Source organism: Balaenoptera ricei, chromosome 6, assembly GCF_028023285.1.
Source record: "Balaenoptera ricei isolate mBalRic1 chromosome 6, mBalRic1.hap2, whole genome shotgun sequence".
Classification (NCBI taxonomy): domain Eukaryota; kingdom Metazoa; phylum Chordata; class Mammalia; order Artiodactyla; family Balaenopteridae; genus Balaenoptera; species Balaenoptera ricei.
The window spans coordinates 86,409,741-86,424,602 of record NC_082644.1 but is presented as its reverse complement, the minus strand read 5'-3'; the positions used below and the strand labels follow the sequence as shown (position 1 = coordinate 86,424,602).

The window sequence follows — 14,862 nt, the reverse complement described above, 5'->3', positions numbered from 1 at the left end:
TGTCCTTTAGGGTTTTTATGGAGACAGCGTTACAAAGGCATAATTGATTAAATCACTGGCCACCAGTGATTAATTCGACCTCCAGCCCTTCTCCCCTTCCTGGAAATCAGGGGGTGAGACTGAAAGTTCCAACTCTCTATTCAGGGTTGGTTCCCCTGGCAACTGACTCCAATCTTAGGTGCTTTCTAAAACTCACCTAGTTAACATAAACCTGGTTGTGGCTGAAATGGGCTTGTTATGAATAACAAGACACCCACTTCACCTTATGGCTCTAAAGTGTTTTTCAGGAACTGAGGATAAAAGACCAAATACTATGACGAAAGTTGCTCCCACTGCTCTTATCACTCAGGAAATTCCAAGGACTTTAAGAGCTGTGACAGGTTTGGCAGCTGTGAGCCAGGAACTGTGGACGAAGACCAAATATACATGATAAAAATATTTTGGTCATCTGAATGAACAAATATGTATTTCTTATAAATCACAGTACCATGTTACCATAGTCTGCATTTTGCTGATTACAGTCCTGTAGTATCTGTCCCTGTGTTTCCTATAAATTGGTGATTACATCTAGATACTTGAGAGGTTTTTGTTTCAGTGTAGTGATGAACTCACGGCTCCTGAGACCTTTTGACAGGATCCTAGTATCTTTGATGGCTTCTTTGCTTTCTGGTTCTATCTAGATGTTCCAGGCTCAACATGTACAGTTCCTCTCCAGACCTGGAAACAACCATTTTCTCTAAGGAGCTTTTGTTTCCTTTTGGTATTTAAAAACCACAATCTGGGTGCTATGGGTGCTATTGAGTTTGTCATAGTTTCCAGGCCTTTTCCGTGCAAAGAAAATACATATGTACAATTCAAATTAAGATCCACAGAATTTTTACTTAACCTCATTGATTTCTTCCCCCACGTACTATCTCCTCATAGTACTTTCTCCTCATAGAAAAGTAGGGAGAGGCCTTAAAGTTATGTCAAGAGCTAACATGGGCACAGCTCTTGTAAAGAGCAGAAGTGAGTCAAGTCGTCCCTGTGATATGTATCCTGATTCCCATGTTCCTGGCAGTAACTGGGGCCAGTTATAACAGCTGAGGCAACGATGTGGGCCCTTCTCTTCCATTTACCCCTGAGCTTTCCACAGGAGACCCGAACTCATGAGTAGAGTACCTGGGGGTGGGAGGCGACGGGCTGGGGAAGAGTTCAGGGAGAAACCCAAAGGAGGAAAGAAAGACTCCAAACCAGACCCTTAAGGCATCTTACAGCTCAGGGGTGACTTTCCAGAATCTTGGTGAGGGCAGTCACCTGCCCCGTTCACCACGGGTGGCGTCTGGCAAAAAAAGGCATTTGGTGCAGACAAGAAGGAAGCTGGCAGATCTCCTCTGAATGAGGCCAAAAGCCCTAAATTCTGCAGTGCTGCTCTGTTCAAGATAGAGGTTTCCAGTGTTTAACAGAGGTTTGCTGACTATTTAAAAGGATGTAGCCGCAGCCAGAAGCTAGGTACCTAGGGTCAATGGTCTCCTAGGTTTTAAAGTCATGTTTTCTTACAATTTACACTGTATGTTTGTTTATTCATTTATAAAGGTATAGATGTTATGTACAAATATGTTATGTACATTATAAAATGCTTATAAAAATAGAAATTAAAGGGCTTCCCTGGTAGTGCAGTGGTTAAGAATCTGCCTGCCAACACAGGGGACACGGGTTCAAACCCTGCTCCGGGAAGATATCACTTGCCGTGGAGCAACTAAGCCCGTGTGCCACAACTACTGAGCCTCTGCACTAGAGCTCACGAGCCACAACTACTGAGCCCATGTGCCGCATCTACTGAAGCCCGCACTCTATAGAGCCCGTGCTCCTCAACAAGAGAAGCCCGCGCACCACAATGAAGAGTAGCCCCGCTCGCCGCAACTAGAGAAAGCCTGCAGCAATGAAGACCCAACACAGCCAAAAATAATAAATAAATAAAAATAAATAAATTTATTAAAAAATAGAAATTAAAAAGATGGGATAGAGATAAAATAAAATATAAAAAAGAAGAGCTAACATGGGGCAAAGGAGAAAACAAGGGTAGGTCACAAATTTATTTATTAATTCATTCAGCAACTATTCATTGAGTGCCTACTGTGAGCCAGGTACAGTTTTTATACATAGGATACATCTGCGAACAATGCAGGAAAAAAAAAACAAAACCTCTGTCTCTGTGAAACTTATTTACATTCTATCAGGAGAGAAACAGACAAGAAACAATGACTAATATAAATAAGAAAATAATAGAGGGTGTTAGAAACTGTATGGGATCAGGACTGAGGCATAAAGGAGGACTGAACACATGCATCTGATTTTGCTCCTTCCTGAAACCCACAAAAACTACAGTAATATGATTTTGTTTTGTTTAATTTTTGTTTTTAATGACAAAATCAACAAGGTTAAGGAGAAGAAGGGAGACATCACAGTGATAACATTTTGAAGGCTGGAAAGTGAATGGACTAGTGGCCGTTTCCACAGCAGATCTGATAGAGTCAAATCCTAAGCCAGAAACTAGGAGAGCTGAGACACAACCAGACCTACAGCACAGAGGACTCGCTGTACCAGGTCCCTCTGGGACCAGGGATGAAGGGGGGTGCTGCTAAAATAAGGAGGATTAGGCAAAAAAACATATAAGAAACAGAGTTCCTATACCCCCTCCCTCATTCCATGACATTGGTCGACTGTCCCTTACCTACCCCAACAAAAAGTTTATTCTCTGGAGAGGATAAAAGACATGCACTTAAGAAAGACTTCAAGCAAAAGGACATCACTTCTGCGATCACCTGACCTTTTTTACAACTGACCTTTTACAGCAGCCCACAGCTGCGGTACCTGTGAAACTCTCATGGCAGGAGCCAGGACCAGATTCATTTATGACTCTCCCAATACCCTGTGAAAGCCTGGCTTATGGTAGGCACTCAGAATCTATTTAGTGGGACACAGACAAGAGGGAAACTTCTAGGTCACTTGCTTCTTTCCAGTCCTGAGATCCTGAATTTGAAATGCCAGGGGTGCTACAAGGATTTGTCCTGTGCAGTGGGTTTCACATTCTCCCAGATCTATTGTGGGCTCTGCTGAGAGTTCTAATTGATTGGGGGTTCATGTTAATTCTGGCACGACCAGAATGACCCTTCTTCTCTAACGCCTTCCAGTAGCTAAGCAGGATGGATACAAAGGGAGGGAGGGGGAAGAAAGTATTTCTGGAGGGACTTCAGAATAATTGGATCTTGGGGACATAATCTCAGATGTATAAAGTTTCTAAATTTTGTCACTTCAATTTCTAAACTTTAAATCACTTCAGGGACTAGAGTAATCCCAATAGCAGGGTGGGATTTAAATGGCTTCATATATGCAATGTATGGTCCTTTGTGCACTTTTCTGAAACACAGAACAAAGACAGGAAAACTTAGCTTTCATCGATTTCAGGCGCTAACTCCTCTGGCTGCTACTTTCAGACCAGATTGGCTATTTTAGGCCTCTGGACTATTCCCAGACCGAAGAAAAGTGATTTTTTTTATCGATCTATTTACAAAAAAGGTAAGAGAACACTTAAAAAAAAAAATATATATATATATATATACACACACACATATATATATGTGTGTATATATATATATAAACTTTTGAGGGCCCAGCCCCATTCCTGGCTTCATTCCTTGTGATTAAGTGGCATGTGGGGAACTTGAAGGAAAAGGACATCTTAGTGGTGTGACAGAAAGTCCAAGAACAAGAAATCTGTGAGATCACTTAGTTCCTGGGATGGAAAACCTTTAAAAATAATCCATTCCAGAGTGAGTATTAGGGAGCCAGATGTCCAAAGAGGAAAAGGGATTTAATGATTCCCAGGCATTGAGTAGTTGGCAAAGGCCAGCTCTTTGGGAAAATTCTTCCACAGAGTTTGGCAGGTGAGTGAAGGAATAAAGGAATGAATATCCCAGGGGCCTGGGGATTGTAAGAGAGAGAACTATGAAAGATGAGGAAGGTAATATCGAAAAGTGCTTGGAGAGGAATGGTCAGGAATTGAGGATGAAGAAGATCAGTTATTTCTACCAGTCCTATACCCCAAAGCGGGGGAAATCACACAAAGGGAATGTTAATACTTCTCACAAAATTGATTAAAATGATTGGCCACACATGGTATAACTTGAAGTAAATGTGTGATATCAATCTTGATTATGATTAGAAAAATTCAATCCAATCTGGTGACATGTCAAACACCTCTATGGGCAGCCAAATATCACAAAGTAGATTTTGATCAATTTCTCTCTGTTTTACTTGGAACAACACAAAGAACCCCCCAGATTGCTAGAGCTGTTGTCTAGCTGCTCAGCAGGACAAGTTTCCTCACTGATTTTCTGGCTACTTTAGGCATCAGAGAATCATGAAGTTGGCTTTTTGAGTTCCTACAGGTGACAGAGCAGAGGCATCATGGACAGGTCTAACTGGACCTCCCCCTCCCAGTGGGGTTCATTCTCCTGGGCCTCTCAGCCCACCCAAGGCTGGAGAAAACATTCTTTGTGCTCATCCTGCCCAGGTACCTGGTGATCCTGCTGGGCAATGGGGTCCTCATCCTGGTGACCACCCTGGACTCCCGCCTACACAAGCCCATGTACTTCTTCCTGAGGAACCTCTCCTTCCTGGACATCTGCTACACAGCCTCCTCAGTCCCCCTCATTCTTGACAGCTTCCTGATCCCCAGGAAAACCATCCCCTTCTCAGCCTGTGCTGTGCAGATGTTCCTCTCCTTTGCCATGGGGGCCACGGAGCGTGTGCTTCTGGGCATGATGGCGTTTGATCGCTATATGGCCACTTGAAATCCCCTGAGGTACCCTGAGGTCATGAGCAAGGCTGCCTATGTGCCCATGGCTGCCAGCTCCTGGGCAGCTGGAAGCACCACTGTCATGATGCAGACATCCCTAGCAATGCAACTACCTTTCTGCGGGGACAATGTCATCAACCACTTCACCTGTGAGATCCTGGCTATCCTGAAGTTGGCCTGTGCTGACATCTCCATCAATATAATCAGTATGGGGGTGACCAATGTGATCTTCCTGGGGGTCCCAGTTCTGTTCATCTTTGTCTCCTACATCTTCATCCTCACCACCATCCTGAGGATCCCCTCAGCTGAGGGGAAGAAAAAGGCCTTCTCCACCTGCTCTGCCCACCTCACAGTTGTGCTTATCTTCTATAGGACCATCCTCTTCATGTATGGGAAGCCTAAATCCAAGCACCCCCTGGGGGCAGACAAACAGGACCTTGCACACAAGCTCACCTCCCTCTTCTATGGAGTGGTGACCCCCATGCTCAACCCCATCATCTACAGCCTGAGGAACAAGGATGTGAAGGCCGCTGTGAGGAACCTGGTAACTCGGAAACGCTTCACCCAGCGATGCTGGAGGGGTCCTGATGGTTCCTGTTCCCTGGTTTCTCTCACCTGAGGGTCTCAGAGGATAAGATGAAGGGCTAACGTCATGCAAGTTTACGTAGGTAAGTCTAATTACACGGAATCTCATTACACCCAAGAGCTCTGTGTGAACAGAAAGCATTTAATGTGAATTTTCCCCTCATTCTATAGGCGATTCTACAAAAGTATATTCCTGTTGATCAAGCCTTACAGTTCTCTATATCTGTGATGCATACTAAACAAATTGATGTCAAGGAAAAGTAACTCTTCAAGATATATTGTTTAACTCATGAAAAGCTCTAGTCTGTAGGACCATAATTCAATTACTCCTTGGCTCGCCCTTTGAACATATTTGAAAGGGTTCTTATTTTTATGTCACCTATCAACTCTTCCTACTCCATTATTAAATAACAGTAATTTTTTTATCCTTATTCTCATTGCCTCTTTCTCCTTATTGTCATTTAAATTCTTAAAACTGTTTCTTGAATCATTATCTTCCTGTGTCTTCAAAATTAACCTCTTTCTCTTGTCCTTAACCAAGTCCCCCACCAGAAACTCATTTACATCTTTGGAGCAGAGAGGAGAGTAAGGTGTGGCGAAACTGACACAAAGGTCAAAGGTTCAGGCCTATTTTCTTTTCCCTTTTTTGAAAATGTTATTCATCCTTGGGTTCTTTCCCTAGATATCTTTGTCCTCCAAGGGTCATCAGAGTAATGTCGAAACTGAGAGGTATGGAGGAGAATCAAATGAATTCTATTAACCACCTGACCTGGCTTGACCGAGTGTGCAGCCAAGGGGTGACCATCACTTGCTTTCCTACCTAAGAAACCCCAAAGCCACACGGTAGTCAGAGGGAGAGGAGGTGGTGCTCAGAGGGAGGAGGAGACACCTAAGAATCACCTACATGACTGGTGAGGAATTCCAAGGCAGCTCCGTAGAGTAATTACTCTAGAAGTCTAGTTAAAGAATGAGCAGAATAGAAAACCTCTGACAGTTGATATCAATTTTTAATCCAATAGAGAGGAAACTAACAATCGAAACAATCAGCCTTTGCTGAAAAAGAGTTATTGCAGGAAGATGGTGAAAGCATTAAAGAAAATTCTCAGTGGTTTTCTCAGCAGAATTCAAGAGGGTAGTGAGTCAATAAAACAAGAGGTCTATAAAAAAAGAAGCTAGGACAAAAGATAACTGGGAAATAAGAACTTTTTCTTAGGGGAAAGATTCCACTTACTGGATCAAATAAAATTCAGTAGAAAGTATTTAAAAGTAGATAGCACAATTTTTTTAAATGAACTTTAAAATTAAAAATAACTTAAATTCCTCTCCTAGACTTCAGAGAGAAAAACAAAGAGATTTAAGTTATTTGAGAAAAGATGAGAGGCATGGGAGATAGACCAGGGGGATCCATCATGGAAATCATGAAGAGAAAACAGAGCAGACGAAAGACAAATAATAACTAAAGAGAAAAAAACACATTTCACTGAATAGAAGTTTTAGATATTTTGTTCATAAAATGTTCATCAATCACCAGGTAAGAATTGTAGCAAAAGACACACCTACCTAGGATAACTATTCAAGGATAAGTTTTGATTCCTATATATACCAAAATAGTTCTATAGACTTTTACACAGAAGAAAAGCATATTTCCTAAGAAGGAATGAGAATCTGATTGCCATTGGCCAGCTGTTCTGCAGCCCTAAATGTAGACATCAGTGGAACAAGGTTTACTAAGTTCTGAGGGAAATGGGCTGTGAGTCCCGAGTTCTACATACCCCTCATCATTGCACAGATACGAGGGTTAAAAAGACACTTGCTGTCATGTGTAAACACAGAAAGCACATACCCTTGCAATCCCTTCCTGAAAAAAAAATTGTTTAGAACATTCTCCCAACAAACAGTTAAAAATAAATAAATGAAAGGATGTGATGGATATGCCATAGAAGAGACAGTGGAGAATGATGAAATGCATAAGACCAATGAAGTCTAGTCAATTCTTACACCAAATTTGCAAAGACGAATATATGAAGGAATTATTAGCAATCATGTCGAGGTTAACAGTGACAACAAAGCAATGATGGAGCTCCAGTTACAATTCTAGATGACTTCATCAAGCTGGGAAATGGAGAAAGAGAAGCAAAGGCCACTGAAGGCCTCATTTTACAAAGGATATGGTGGGAAGGGGTTCTTATAAATACAACCCACTGCATTGATACTGAAATGCAACAAAAGTCTTAACATGCTTGTTGAAAATTTACGAGTAAATACCAGTAGACAAGTATTAGAATTCTTTCTTTGAAAGAATCAGAGGATTATGAAAGAACAAAGAAAGTTCATCAAATGAAAAAACTCATTTATTGAACCTGAGTAGATTTAAATCATTGTACAGTAAACAAATAATACACATTACCCAGTGGGTTTTTTTTTAGGAATTTCAAGGTTTCTAACATTAGGAACATTAGGAGATCAATTACTACAACCATTTTGTTAACAGATTAAAGAAGAAAAAGTAATCCCATCCACAAATGTTGAGAAGTCATTTGGTAAAATCTAGCATCTATTTCTGACTTTTTAAAGTAGTGGACTTGAATAGAAGAAACCATCCTTGGCAAGAAAGGAAAGTATCAGAACAACAGCAAACAGCATACTTGATGGCAGAATACCAGTGACATGCCTACAATGCATGTCTGGATTAGGACCTCTGCTCTCCATGTCTGCATCATTCTAGCTAATTAAATCAGATCAGAAAAATAAATAAGGAACAAAATATAGAAAAGAAGAAAACTATTCAGTAAGTAAACAGATGTTGTTTACTGAGGAAAAAGGTTTAATCAAGTGCAAAACTACTACAACTAGTAAGAAAGTACAGTAGGGGGGTTGTATATAATTCACACCAGTCACAACTTTAAAATACCTAGGGAAAGTACATAAAGAAGTTTGAGTACATCATATATTTACAATGGTCATGCATTAACAGAAGATATTTTAAAAAGATGTTTTCATTTTGGAGGGAGGAAAAGCCCTGAATGTAAACTTCAGGGCAGTCTAGAGTATCCTCCAAGTGCCCTCATTCGAAGCCTTTTTCCCCCTTTCTAACAGATTGGGATGACCCATGCTCCATCCATTCTCCCATCCCTACAGCAGGTCCATCCTATTTGTTGGGAAAAGGTCCAAGCCCCGGGCTTGGAGGCAAACACAAAGGCTCACTCATCAAAGGTTCTCAGAAGCAAAGAAAACCAGTCTTTACTCCAGCCCTTGGTTTTGAAGATAACCAGAGTTTAAACCAGACCACTGACAAATGGAGTCTTTCAGAGCTCTGCGTACGTGCAAATTAATTTCTACCTGATTACTTCTGGTGACCGTTTCTCTCAATTTAGGATGATCCCTAAAATCTTCAAGAGAGTATAGTATCTAATGAAGGTTATCACAAAATATGACCTAATCAAACATCACAGATGATCACAGACAATGTGTCTAGAATGTAATCACCCAAACTGCATTTAAGGAATCAGAGCATTTAAGGAATCAGAGCATTTCAGATGCCGGACAGGGAACGTGTCCCCTGTGGACACAACCAGGTGGGAAAGGACCAGGACCAGGTCCTGGTGAAAGGACCAGGTGGGAAAGCAGGAGCTAACTGCCTCTCCCTCCTCAGGTCCAGCCAGCTGCTGCCAGGCAGGAATGCAGGAAGGGGGCGGGGAGGGAATGCAAAGAGCTGCTCCCTCTGCTGCAGGCGCCACATTTACCTCTGGTGTTTGCAGAGTTGAGTGCTTCCCATAATTCTTCAACAGTATAAGTATTATGAGGACCAAACAAAATTTGTTCCTCAGCCATTTTTGGCTATGGGTTGCAATTTACGACCTCTGCTAGAAGCACATGTAAGTCACAGTATTGTTGGAGTTCCTAAGGATGCCGTCACAGAGGTCACTTACATCTTCACTGTGCATCTATTGTTTGGGGAGGAAACTGCCCTCTCACTCTTATCATGTGATTCTAGTGGGGCTGCCAATTGTACTACACCAACGCTTGGCCACAGCAGTCAGTCTAAGGGAAAGCATGTGACCTAGGTCAAACTAATCAGAACCATTCCCCAGCATATTTCAACTGGAGCAAGAAGAAAGGGGTCCTGTATTAGCTTTCTATGCTGCATAGCAGATCACCACTTAGTGGCTTCAGGCAATACACATTTATAATCCTGCCATTTCTGTGAGTTAGGAATTCAAGCAAGTCCTCTGCAAGGCTGCAGTCTAAGGTGTTGGCCAAGGCTCAGTTCTTATCTGGAGACTCAAATAGAAAAATGTGGATTAGGCTGCTGACAGCTCTCTTCCCTAGCACGTGAGAAAGTCTGCTTAAAATGAAGCCAGGAAAAGACAAGTAGAGATAAGAACCAGATGAAGGGACAGAGAGTCCTAATGACATTGGTGAGTCCCTAATTCCAGCTGTGCCTGAGACTGAATCCATCCTTAAACTTCTCAGTTGTATGAGCATTAAAGTTTGTATTGGGATTATGCTGGTTGGAGTAAGTTTTCTATCTAGAAACTTACAAAGTCCTGACAATTACAAAGCCCAAAGTAAAAGCATCTTTACAAAGTCACCCTCTCTTGCTGACCACTGCATACTCCAGCTGCAATCCTATATTTATATTACATGGTAGATAATTCCCAATTGAGATACAAAAAACTGCAAACTAGTCTTGATCAAATTCCAGGCTCTTTTTCAAATAAAACAGAAGGAATAAACTCTTTTCAGGCCTGCACTCTCCCTGAACATTGATGCCAAAATGCTAAATTACAATAAAACAAATATAGTAATACACTTAGAAGATAATACACTGTGAGCAAGTTGCATTCATCCCAAAAAAGCACGGATAGGGTGAATATTAAAAATTTACCACATTAATAAATTAAAGAAGAAAAACCAAATGATCATCTCAATAGATGTAGAAAGTGTTTGATAAAACTCAATGTCCTGGGACTTCCCTGGTGGCTCAGTGGTTAAGAATCCGCCTGCCAATGCAGGGGACATGGGTTCGAGCCCTGGTCCGGGAAGATCCCACATGCCTCAGAGCAACTAAGCCCATGCACCATAACTACTGAGCCCATGCACCACAACTACTGAAGCCCTCGTGCCTAGAACCTGTGCACCGCAACGAAGAGTAGCCCCCACTTGCCGCTCGCCACAACTAGAGAAAGCCCACACGCAGCAACAAAGACCTAACACAGCCAAAAATAAATAAATTAATTAATTTTTAAAAATTCAATGTCTTGACAATAACCACTCTACTCCAGCCAGACAGCTCAGGAAAAAAAAAAAAAAAAAACAGCACCCTCACCCCACCAGCAAAGGCTGAGCAGACAGCCTAGACTTCCATTCTAACCAGGCTATGACAAGGCAACCCAACCACTACCCTGTCAATGTGGTATCAGAGGAGGCTGGATAGGGAGGTGGGATGTTTATATCTGCTGGGCAGTAACAAGTCCCCACGCCAACCCACAGTGTCAGTGGAGACCACGTGGGAAGCTCCTCTCCTTCTCACTTGGGTGGTATCAGAGGGGGCCTAAAGGAGGGTCAGGACTTGTGCCTGTGCTAATGAGGCCACCCCTTCCCACAGTGTCAGTGGAGGCCGTGGGAGTAGTACTAGGCACTCCTGCCTCTGCCAGGCAGAAGGGAATCAGCAGAGCCCTAGTAGGGAGCTGAAATTCCCACTCCCCACCCAGCAGTAAGGAGAATCCCCTCCTCCCAGGAATACAAGGCTGGTTCAATATTCAAAGATCAGTCAATGCATCTACCATATTGACAGGCTAAATAGGAAAAAAATCACATGATTATATCAAGTGAAACAGAAGAAGCTTTTGAAAAAACAACACTCATTCATGATAAAAACTTTCAGCACTGAACTGGAAGCCCCAGCCAGTGAGGCAGGCCAAGAAAAAAAGACTACAAATCTAACATTTTTGAAGGAAGAAAAAGAAACTGTCATCATTCACAGATATTATTATTACCTACTACATAGGAAATCTAAAATAATTTAGAGATATAAGTATTTAAAAGAGAGTTGAGCAAGATTCCTAGACAAAATCAATGTTTTAAAAAACCCAATTGCATTTCTATATTCCAGCAGCAGATTATGAAATATTTTTAAAGATATTGAGAAATATAAATATAGATATTTATATATTAAGATATAAATACCACCATACAGGGGTAAACCTAGTAAAACAGCTCCAAGACTTTTATGCATACAATTATAAATTATAAAATGTTTTGAATGATATTAAAGAGAGAAATACTTCTCATTCATGGGTAGGAAAATTCAGTATTATAGAGATGTTAATTCTCCCAAAATTGATCTCTATATATTCAGTGTAATCCCAAATTTTTAATCCCCAGAGTTTAAGAAGCTGGTTCAATAATTTATATGAAAGAACAAAAGACCAAGAACAGGCATGACGTATTAGAAGTACTGGAGGGGGGGAATAAAGGGGTTTACCCTACAAGAAATCAAAACACACAATAAAGCAGTATTTATTAGGGCAGTATAGCATTGACACAGGAATAGATGAACCAATGGAAAAGAATAGAGATCCCAGAAGCAGATCCATTTATGTTGGGAGACTTGATATATGACAGAGATGGTACTGCAGACTGGTGGAGAAAGGATGGGCTATAAACACAACTAGGACAATTGGGAAGACATGTGTGTACCAGGAGAAAAGTATAAAATATTTATAGCAGCATTCAGTTGGGAAGCAACCCAATTATCCATCAAAATAGAACGTATAAATAAGCTGTGCTACGGTCATATAATGGAATATAGCAATACAAACTAATGAGTTTAGCTACACTTATAAATATGAATGAATCTCGCAAACATAATATTGAATGAAGAAACAAGTCAAAAAGAACACCTACAAGTGATTTGATTTTTAGAGTTCAGAAAGCGGAAAACCTAAACTACATTGTTTAAAGATGCATCCATAGGTGATAAAATTCAAGAAAAGCAAGGAAATGATTATAACAAAAGTAGGGAGTGTGATTATCTCTGGGAGGAGAGAGAGAGAGAGCTGGGAGTGGGAAGGAATACCCAGGAAGATTTCAAGGTGCTGACAATGTGGCAATGTTCTACTCCTTAAATTAGGTGGCAATTGCTTTATTATTCTTTAAATTAAAAATATATGTTTTATATACTTTCATATGCATTTACATATACGTGCTATATTTCACATTTTTAATCATTTTAAATACCAAAAGTTTTAAATACTGCAATGAGATGTCACTTCTCAACTATCAGTTTGGCAAAGACCAAAAAGTCTCAAGACCAACATAGTATGTTGACAGAGTATGTGAAAACAGACATTCTCATATACTGATAAGACCTTGTAAATTTGGCAATATCCATAAAAATTACAAATGTACATAAAACATATATTTTTACCACATGTGCTAAATTATAAATATGCAAGGATGTTTGTTGTAGCACTGATTGTAATAGCATAAGATTGGAAAGGACTGAAAAATCTAAATGTCCTTCAATATCAGACTGGTTAATTAAATGATTATCTATATTTACAATGGAATATATGCAGACATTTAAAAGAATGAAGCAGTACTACATATGTTTTCTTCAAGGTATAGATCTCCAAGGTATATTGCTAAGTGAGGAAAAGCAAGACAGTAAGATAGTGTGTATCTGTGCTAACTTTATTTTGGAGACAAATTTAGCACAAATACACAATGTCTTACTATCTTGCCTTTCTTACTTAACTATGCATAGAACACCACTGGAGAAAAAGCATACAAGAAATTGCTAATATTGTTTGCCTCGAGGGAGAAGAACTGGGTGACTGGAGACAGAGGCTTAATTTTATTATACCTTCTATACCTTATAAATTTTGTTCCAAGTACAAGTAATACCTACTAAATAACAGTGATGATAATCACGATGATTATGATGATGATGATGATGGTGATATCAATAATGACAAAGAGAATTAGATGTATTGAGATTGAAATCCCAGCTCTGCTGTTTACAAGATGTGGTCTTTGGTAAATCACTTAACTTTTTAAAGTCTGTTCCCTCAAATAAAAAAATAGGGGGATAATAAATACAACCTCCCAGGGAAGACTGGAAGTAGATACTTAACATACATGCATTGCTGGATTTTACTGAACTTACATAATGTGTGTAAAGTGTTTGTCACAGTGACGGGAACATGGGGGAGCTCAATGAATGTAGTTAATTCTGCAGCAGCTGCTGCTGTTAGATATCTGTCTGCCTCCCCATTCTGGGTGTCTAGGCCTTCACCTTGGGGACAAGGTGCTTGGCCCCTAAAGCGAGCACTGGCTTCTCTGAGACCCTGGGGAAGGCTCAGGAGGAAGGCAGCATCTGCTCTGCCCACCTCTCCATCTCCAGTTGGCCATGTCCCAGTCACTGCCTCTAACTGCAACGGACGGCGGGGATGTGGAGCCCCCAAGTATGCTAAGCCCCAGCACTCTGTGCACAATCGACATTCCAAAGTTTAAATTGCTTCTGGGACTAGCAGGGTCCCTGTAGGAGTCCACGGCTGCAGCTTCAGGACTCCCTTCACTGCTGGGGAAAATGGACCCTTGGGATTCCTCAGCCTCAGACAAGGATGACAGGTCCTGTACAGGAAGAGTCTGTAACTGAGATACCCAGGGCTCAGCCAACACAGCTGGGAGGAAGGACGTGAGAGAAACAACCACCAGAGCCTAAAGTTCCCATAAGGATTCAGGGGGAAAAAGAAGAAAGAGGGTCTCAGAGGTAAAGGAAGTCAGGCAGGGGAGTGTCTGGGTCTTTCCCTGGCATCTAGGGTCTGGTCCTGGGGTGCAGTGAGGAGTTGAGAATTGTGTCTGGGATCAGGAGACTCAGAGAGGCGGTCACAAGCAGGCCACAGGTGGGGAGAGCTGGGCTGTGACGCGGACAGAGGTAGTTGGCCATGCCTTCTGCAGAGCATTTCCCAAAGATGTACTTTCCCCTCCCCTGCCTCTGCTCTGAGAAACCTTCCCGCAGCTGATGCTGGAGCAGGGAGGAGCAGCTGAGAGGAAGCGCTAGGCAGTCCATCACGCTCTCCAGGGCTCACCACTTTCCAAGCCCCTGCCCTGCCCTTGCTGCTCCCTCCTCACAGGAACCCAGGGAGGGAGGCAGATGGGATTCCTGTCATCCCCCTCCTGCAGAGATTTCTCAGAAGAATGGTCTTCCTCAGGGTCAGAGGGTCAGCAGACCCGAGCCTGGTCCATCTGGTTTCCAGTCTATGGCTAGTTCTTTCTGTTTTTCTCACTTTCCTTTCATAATTACTAAGATTTTTTCCCTCTGAATACCAAGTAACTTGTGCCCATTGTATTAATAGAAAATGGGGTAATACTGAAGAGGTACAAAGAGGAATCCCTCCCTTACTGATTTTGCTATAATTTCCTTCCGG

At 41.5% G+C, this 14,862-nt stretch overlaps 1 protein-coding gene and 1 pseudogene across 2 annotated transcripts in view; one reads left to right on the top strand and one right to left on the bottom strand.

Moving 5' to 3' along the window:
• LOC132367176 (olfactory receptor 13C7-like) overlaps window positions 1–14,862 on the bottom strand; it is a 93,483-nt gene that overhangs the window by 39,311 nt on the left and 39,310 nt on the right. The window lies entirely within an intron of this gene.
• Window positions 4,450–5,459, top strand: LOC132368088 (olfactory receptor 13C7-like; annotated as a pseudogene).